Source organism: Drosophila mauritiana, chromosome 3R (assembly GCF_004382145.1).
Source record: "Drosophila mauritiana strain mau12 chromosome 3R, ASM438214v1, whole genome shotgun sequence".
NCBI lineage: Eukaryota > Metazoa > Arthropoda > Insecta > Diptera > Drosophilidae > Drosophila > Drosophila mauritiana.
In genome coordinates this window covers 24,314,995-24,323,235 of record NC_046670.1, presented here as the reverse complement: position 1 = coordinate 24,323,235, position 8,241 = coordinate 24,314,995, and the positions used below count along the sequence as shown (strand labels likewise).

The following is an 8,241-nucleotide window of genomic DNA, read 5'->3' as shown; positions in this document are numbered from 1 at the left end:
GGCAGCAAAACCGCCGGGCGATAGTAAATGCTCAAAGGCCATTGATAATCCTTCGCCAGGACGACAACAAAAGCTCGTTCATGCCGCCGACCGGGGGATAACTCAATTATGCGGTAAGTTATGGACACGATTCGAGCGACGGCGGAGTGGAGGTTGGCCAGAGTTGACCTAGCCTGACCCCTAAGGAGGGATAAAGCCTTTTGGCCACTTTGCTGTCAAATTAGTGCCTAGTTCGGTCCGCATAATTGGCCCAGCCGAAAGTTTTTACACGCAGCCATAAAAGATTTATGGAAATTATGCATGTGTTTTTTGTTTATCCTGCCAGGGCGGGGGGCGGAGGGGGGGACTTATGAGCGGTGCCAATAAATCACATGGCGAGTGGCCCATTAATTGGCTGCAAGCGCGCCCGAGAGCCAAAACAACACTCGACCAGTTGCCAAAGGTCACGTTCTGGCCGCATGTTGCACGAGGACTCGCACGAGCAACATGCGGCACGAGAGAGCGCGGCAGGACTCGTGATCCGAAGTCGTTCGCCGTCCGAAGTGAAAAATCGTGAATGATATGCGGCATGTGTTGCTACCCCGCAGCAGCAGCAGCAGCAGCGAGCAGCAACGAGCCGCAGCAACAACATGCAGCAGCAGCAGCAGCAGCAGCCGAGCAGCGGCAGCTGCGAATGTTGTTTAGTTCTTATCCGTGGCTCACAGCGTTTGGTTCGTCGTGCGGGTGCTGCTCTATATATATATCGATAGCGTGTTTGGCTACATATATCTGTGCCATTGCTGGCGCTTGCCACTCTTGTTCAGCAGGGATTGCGATTCTCTAGACAGTGTGCTTTGAGTTTTTTGTGGCCCTGGCCAACTTGCAATTTATGTGGCTAATTAGAGGAAAAGGAGGCGGCGGCGGACCATTTGTGCGTGACTCTCGAACGGCGTAAGTGCTGCGCATCCTTTGCGTTTCGTGTGCCGCGCCCCTACCGCCCACCAGAAACAACAACAACCACAACAAGGAAAAAGAAAAGTATTAACACGTGCCGGAAAAATAATAATACACTCAAGTTATCAAAACACTTGAAGAGAACTGGAAAAAGCGTAGTCCGAAAAATCTGCAGTGCAAAAAAAAGCGAAAGGGAATTGAAATTTAGGGCAAAAGCGGATTACGAGCAGCAAAATAACAGCCGAAAGCGGAAAATGCGAATGAAAATGAATCTTCAAGTGCGCGGGCAAACAAACAGCAAGACTGAGAAGTGAGTTGCGGAAAATTCGGAAAAGTGCGTAGAGCAGATAGAAGGACGAAGGACCCCGAAGTAAATCATTAAATCATATGGAAATGTGAACGCGTCACGCTGCCTCATTAACGATTTCCCATTTTCGATTTTCCATTTCCCAACCAACCAGCAATACCGCACTCCAGTTGCGTGCGGATCATCAATTAATTCCAGTCAGTTTTCGCACTTTAAGCGCCAAAAAAGGCAGCAATAAAAAGGAGTATTCCACACAAAGAGAGCGCACGAATTAATGACACAATAACACACTGCGGTTTCATTTGTAGTGGTCAGTATATATGAGTATATCAGCATCGCGCGTGTGTGTGAGTGTGTTTTCCAGAGTGGGCGCAACAGTTCGTCGGCCATACAGCCCGCCCCCTTCGGTTTTGATTCCGATTCCCATATGATACGATCCGATCGGTCGCGTGGCATATAATTTATCACAATTGTCATCGTCTGGCGGGGCAAAGTGAAAGTGCAGCGGAGCATCCGCAAGATACAAAGATAGTAGATACAAGATACAAATTGCTTATGCAGACATCTTTGCAAATACGGGTCAGTGCATTGGAACAATAGCTGCGAGCAGCAAAAGTTTTGCTCTCTATCTGTTGGCCAAGCAAAAACATAAATTAAACTTGCCAGCTGGAAGGCCTTGAAAGTTCCTCTGTCCTTTGGATTAGCTAGCCAGGGAAAGCCAAAGAGCAGCCGGTGGTAAGTTCGTCCTTCTGATTTGTAGCCATAAGTCCGTGCTCCGGAAGCTACGCCTTCAATTCGCAATGCCATTCCATCGCAGCCCATCCAGATCCCAGCTAGGATGCCAGAATCCACAGACAGCCGGGGTTTGCTTATGGGACAGATTTGTTTGCCTTTCAAATTTTCATCTTTGAGTTGTGCTGGTCACTTGAGGGCTGAGATTTATGTGGTTGCTATAGGAAAGGAAAACAAATTAGACCCAGAAAGTCATTAGTGTGGCAGAATTTTTCTTGCTGCTTGTGAATTATATTTTTAGACTTTAACATATATTTAGCCTGTTTTTTTAATATTACCCAATTAAATTTGGCTTCTTTAATGTATTTTATTCGCTCTTTCCTTACAATGCCGAATAAGATTTCAGATTTCACCTACGGTTTCTTGATAAATCCATTACTAAAAACGTTAAATCTACTTGCTGCTCCCCACTCACTCCACTCACTCATTCTTTTAGCGGCATATTTTTTGCGGGCTGAGCAACCTTGGCAACAATCCAGTGAAATCCTTGCGTGAATTTCGCTAAGCGCCTCTTGCCGCCTTGCAGCCAACATGTGCGTGTCCCCATTCTTGGATTCCTGGCTACTGCCCCATATGGCGGCACACATAAAAAGCAAATCACAAAATCCACTGTGCAGCTTCGTTTCCACCCGATGGCAAAATATAAGAGGGAACAGTAAGCTCTCATATAAACGCTACAGCCGCAGGATATTTGCAAAGCCAACTCCTGCCCCTCCTGCCAGGATCCCGATCCTGATCCTGAGCCAGTGTCGGCACGTATATACGCCATATGCCATATATATGTATGCTGGCCTGTCCAGAGAGTTCGCTCCATTAAAGCAAATAGAAGTCCAGAGCATATACATATATGGTATGTAGCATAAAGCGAACTCAAAATCACCCGCACAAAATTGAAAATATGAACAAAGCGAAACAAAAGCAAGCGAAGCGCAGCGTTGCAAAAATTGCGAACAGAAAGTTTTGGGGCAGCAGCATGGAAAGGAATTAAATTTAGGTAAATGCATTGAAGGAATTCAATTTTAAACAAAATGCTGCTAGCGTCACACAAGCGTCAGTTGCACATGAAATGTGTACTATGCGCAAATATGTGAGCGGGAAAAGGGAAATCGGAAATGGGAAATGGGAAATGAGCAGTGCGAAAAGCGTTGGCATCACTGCTGCAGAAATGCTGCCAAACAATAAAACTTTCAATACATATTTTATTTGACTTTCTGCTGCAATTTTATGCATAATAAATCCCGCAGCCCGAACAATTGCTCCTCGCACCTCGAGGGCTTCGGCAAAATGGATAAATATTATGGGTAAATACAATCAGGTTGCCAACGAAAGCAGAAAACAGCCAGCGAGCGACTTGTGCATAATGAAGAGACTCCTGCATGCAGGATAAGCGAATGGCAACGCCTTTGGCGATAACCATTTTGGAAATTCCATTTAGCCCGCAATAAAATAAATCCAGTTTGAGCCGAGTTCGCCAGCTGACGCAGCCGCGCGGGAACACGCGTTCGTCGTGCATTTGGGAAATAGATGAAAATGAATCCTGGCACATTTTCCAATTAACGAAATTTACAAAATGCCAACGCGCCTCGGCTAAGCCGTGCAATTAAAAAGCTGGAGCACGTAGAGTGCAACGTGGGCGGCCAAGCTGAGTGGGTGCTGGGTGGTGGTTGTCGGTTTTCCAGGTGCAGCGGAAAATGACGCCGCCCCCGCAAACCACCCCCTCCATCCAACCGCACGTAGTATGCAAATTATTGCAAATTATCGGCGTAAATTGCATTTGGCTTTAATGAGTAGAGAGTGTCTGGAGCTGCAGAGCTCCGCCTCCGCAGCTCAGGGTTCAATTATGCTTCCGCATCTTGGTTTTCGCCACTGTTTGCATTTCATTTCGCAGCGTGCTGATTTATGTATTTTGCCCCGACTTTGCATATTTACATTGTATCTATTTCCACGAGCCGTATCTGGTAGGTTGATGGGTAGGCTTCGATTTTATTTGCGTGTTGTCACGTCGCAGCTTTCGAGCAATCGTCGCCCTTGTGGCCGGCGAGTGTGGAAAATCCCCTCCACGGATATTTGTAATTCTAATGCCGCCAAAGTGCTCGCCGTGATTTGCATACGCATCGATATCAATGGGCCTGGAATTCGTGGGCTCCAGCTCCAGACTTTCGCTGACCTTAGACGTCTCAATTGCAGATGGATCTGGGATCTGGCATTCCTTGACCCCGCTTTCAAAACTCAAGTGTCTGCTTGGCGATGGACTTGTTCTAGGCTCGGGCACCTCTTATCCCACCATAATGCTAATTGCCTTTGCCCAGCTAATTGCCGGCAATTCTGGTCTGGTTTTGGACTCAATGCGCCGTTGTCCGCGGCAGTGCCATAATTTATCAATTTGCTCGGGCTGCCTCCGTAAACGAGGCAAATGAGGCGAGCCGGGAAAAACGAGCTTATCTCATGTCAAACACACTTAAGCAGAGGAAAAGCCATCCCCCCCTCCCCCAGGGTGGGAAAATCTCGTGTAGGTTGCTTGTAAATTTTTATTGGCCCTTAATGCAATAGAAACTATGGAGCCAACATGAACATTACCAATTGAATTGGAAATGGGCATTAACATGGCCATCCAGTTACATTGGCATCGATTTGGTATGGGCAAATCGAGTACACAGAGCACAATTTACAAGTAACTCGTAGTTAATTGATACTTTTATTAAAATATTATATCTGAAACTTTGGAATATGATAATTTTTAAAAGATTTAGGATAATATTGATTTTTATAAAATTCAATTAAGTTCCCATTTTAAGTCAAGTTACTTCTGACAAATTCTTACAAGTTTTACTTTTGATAATTCTCTTTTATATAATTATAACAAAGTAATACAAATAATAATCTGATAAGGATGCTCAAAAAATCTCCGAGTAAAGGAGAGCGAGCAAAAAGGACGATTGCACTGATGCGGATTGCTGTTGACCAAATGCGATTTTTGCATTAAACACGGCGAATTGCCTTTACCTTGCTTTTTTATAAGAGATTCTCCACCGCGATATCGGCAACGAGCTTCGATTAATGTCTGAGTCGCTTAATTGGCTTTCTGTGTTGCGATTTCACCTGAATTGCTGCTGCTACTGCGGATGCTGCTCCTGATGTTGCTGCGGATGCTGCTGCTGCGGATGATGCTGCTGCTGTTGTCGCCGCGGCTCAAGGATGAAACAAAAAGCACAACGCAAGCATTTGCATTTAGATTGAAAACGCCCGGCGTTCGTGGGTTCGATTTGGGTTTGCTTTTTTCCAATGTCGTCCGCTGCTTCGCTTTGACTGATGCAAGCTGAGGAAATCAAAATCTCGCTAGCCCGAAAACGAACAAACACACACACACACACAAACACACCCACACATGCAGGTAGACAATGGCAAAAAATGGCGGGGGAGTAGAGGAAAATTTTGGGGAAAATGGAAATGGAATCGCTGCTTTCCCCGGCACTCGCTCCCCAGCCGCCTCGAATCGCAGCGAACCGCTGAATGGGGATTTTTGTGGCAAATCTTAATTAAATGCATAATTCGTATTTATTATTCAAATGCTGTTGATTTATGCAAAGCGCGTCGTCGCTGCTTTCATAAATATTAATTAGATTATTTTTACTTTTGCCGAATATGCGGAATTTGCATGCCATCGATTCGAAATTAAATAACTATTATGGTCAAGTGGTCACAATTGCAGAGTGAGAAGGTCTCCAAATTTCATCCGACCCATCATCCCACACTTTGCGGTGCGTTTGTGCAGTTTGAAAAGAGCTGGTAGCCCTTTTGAATAAATTAATGTCAAAAGTACTTTGGCTTTTGATTTTGATTGATGATTGTGCGCCTGTATGAGCACCAGTCCCTTAAAGCTCCAATTCACGAACGGCAAAGGCGGGCCAACAAAGCCAAAGCCAAAGCCAAAGCCAACCACTTGGGCCGGGCTTGGTACTGAAGTGGCCGCCATCCAGGATGCCCAGCCCTATCTCCTTTACCATTCCATTCCATTCCCTTGCCAGGACGATGAGCCGAAGAGCCGGAGCGCCTCTGCGTGTGTGCATAGAAATTACGCATAAATAACCAGCCATGAGAATGCTCGACTTCCGCCCCAAAACCACCGACCACCAGCCCATGTGCTCCAACCCCAGCTCCACAGCTCCACAGCTCCACATCTCCTGCTGCTTTTGAAAGCGGCTGCATCATCATCATCTTTGTCATCCTGCTCGCTGCATCGTTGACAACGCCAATCCGCAGTCAATGACAGCCAGCCACGGCTGTGCCTTTGGCCCGGGCTCTCTCCTCATGTCCTTCTGACATGGCTCGAACAGAGCCTCGCATCTGGCCGGGTACACTAGGACTTATTACTAGTTCCTAAATTAGTCGTCGATATAATACAAGATCAGAAGTTTGTATCTATCTAAAACAAAGCCAGCAAGTATGGTTAGCCATCTTTCTCTTTATATAACAGCAAAATAAGCAAACTCTAGTATTCCTTGGGTTTCTGAAAAACGACTTCTCGACTTCTTACCACACTATCCTACTTTAAAGTCATCGTTTTTGTTCTCTGTGTAATCATGTGCCACACGCACGTGCGTGGTCGCATTATGATGCTGGAGATCGAGATGAAAATGGGTCTGGAGGAGCTGGCTGAGCTCGGGCGGAATGCGGATGGGGATGTGGCGCTGACTAGCTGTGGGCGGCGGTGGCGATAGCGATGGCGATGGCGGCGTTGGAGGTGCCTTTGTCCCGACCACAGACGCATCAATCAGCTGCGTGCCTTGCTGCTCTGCCTTCGATGATACAAAATCATGCGAAAGTTCGAGTTGCTGTTGCCATTCCCATTGCCTTTGGCTTTGCCTTTGTTTCTTCCTCCTGTGTTGCTTTTTCCTGGTTTTTCCTTTTTTTTTAGCTCGGCCTGGGCGTGGCCCTGTAATCAATTACGTGGCTTCATTAATCATGCAAATACCAACAGGAACGGCGCACCGAACGCTGAACACTGAACACTGAAACAAGAGCAGTATTGCCATTATTGATTTTGTCAAGCGTGCGGCTGCTTATCAGCTAGCTGACGTCAAAGTCTCCAGAGTTCTGCTTAAAATTAATAAATTTTCCCAGAAGCCAAAGCCACAAGACGACAGTCAGTCAGTCAGTCAGTCAGTCAGTCAGTCAGTCAGTTAGTGAGATAGAGGGGCAGACAGAAATGTTCTTAGTATAGCACCGGTCTTATCGGAGACATCCATTGTTGTTGCTGTGTGCTGAGCACATTTGCATAATTTCCTCAGCCCAGCTTCGTTTTGACAGGACTCTATGTGCCATATTCAAGGTTAATTTGTTTCGGCAAACAAACTTTGACTGCGCCCCCAAGTATGCTAATATTTTCGCTCGGCCCTCAGCCATTCTGGCTTTTCAATTTGCCTTCGACTGGCATTTTATTTGCAAAAATATTGAAGCACTCATAATGAAGTTTCATGCCATATGCATACACGCCTTAACTCACACACGCACACATGTTCAACCGGATTGTGGCAGCAATCGCTGGGGACGAGAGAGTCCTGGAAACAGAGTCCTGGGAAATCTGGGATACGGGCGGACTGGGAGGGGCTGCATTAAAAATGAAAGCCTTTGGAATTCGCTTGTTAAATAAAATTTTATGTAAATGATTGAATGAAAGCCGCTCTCTCGAGCTCTGAATGCTGTCGTTAAAATGCTTTTCAGGCCCTCTTTGTTGTAATTGATTTTGCCTTCAATTGCGCTGCACGAGCATTTCGAAAGGGCGTTTAACGCGGAGCCACGGAATATCCGTATCCATCGAAATGCACATGTCGCCTCTTAACCACTTTTCGCTGTTTCGTTACAGTGTCGCCGGCTTAAAAGCATTTAAGTCCTGCGGCTAGTCGCGCGCTCCTGTTTCCTGCTTCCTGTTGCGCATGTTTTGCATTTTGTTACCTTTCGTTTGGACTCCCCGTATATTTTTCTTACCTTTTTCGGCTGCCTGCTTTGTAAGCCCTCTTTAGGCGTCTTAAAAATGCAAATTTACGCTGACATTTAGTAGTGGCAGGCAGGGAAAACGAGTGCTAGTTAAGTGGCCACCGCTAATTATGTGCAGCCCGGCAAGTGCTAGCCTTCTCAGCCTTCTCAGTCTTCTGAGCCTTCTTATCTGCCCGGCCAACTTACCCGTACACGCAGTTGAGTCCGCAGTTGAG

At 46.3% G+C, this 8,241-nt stretch overlaps 1 protein-coding gene across 4 annotated transcripts in view; it reads left to right on the top strand.

Annotated features, from left to right (window-relative positions):
* The first annotated feature begins 702 nt into the window (after positions 1 to 702).
* Positions 703 to 8,241, top strand: part of LOC117142929 (nephrin) — a 64,926-nt gene continuing 57,387 nt past the window's right edge. For 3 of the 4 annotated variants that reach the window (XM_033307230.1, XM_033307229.1, XM_033307227.1), the window contains exon 1: positions 703 to 1,975. The gene's annotated coding sequence lies outside the window, so the exon portion shown is untranslated. The remainder of the gene's footprint in view (positions 1,976 to 8,241) is intronic. The other variant, XM_033307228.1, reaches the window with a different exon arrangement.